Genomic DNA, 316 nt, shown 5'->3' on the forward strand with positions numbered 1-316 from the left:
CCAAATCTTCTATACTTATTTTGCTGGATCTGTCTGCTGCTTTTGATACGGTGAACCACCAGATTCTCCTGTCAACCCGATTGGAAAATGGCATCTCAACCCATGCCAGTGGTTTGAGTTTTACCTCTCAGATAGGTCCTTCAAGGTATCTTGGAGAGGTGAGGTGTCCAAGTCGCAACATCTAACTACTAGGGTGCCTCAGGGCTCAGTTCTTGGACCACTTCTCTTCTCTGTTTACATGGCATCACTAGGGTTGCAAAGGGGTGGAAAATTTCCGGAAACTTTCCAAAAATCCCTGGAATATTCCAAAAAATCC

General features: G+C 44.9%; 1 protein-coding gene across 4 annotated transcripts in view; it reads right to left on the minus strand.

Annotated features, from left to right (window-relative positions):
- LOC107654477 (polycomb protein suz12-A-like) overlaps nucleotides 1-316 on the minus strand; it is a 13,070-nt gene that overhangs the window by 8,494 nt on the left and 4,260 nt on the right. The window lies entirely within an intron of this gene.

The sequence above is a fragment of the Sinocyclocheilus anshuiensis genome, unplaced genomic scaffold, assembly GCF_001515605.1.
Source record: "Sinocyclocheilus anshuiensis isolate Anshui unplaced genomic scaffold, SAMN03320099.WGS_v1.1 scaffold419, whole genome shotgun sequence".
In the NCBI taxonomy this organism is placed as follows: domain Eukaryota; kingdom Metazoa; phylum Chordata; class Actinopteri; order Cypriniformes; family Cyprinidae; genus Sinocyclocheilus; species Sinocyclocheilus anshuiensis.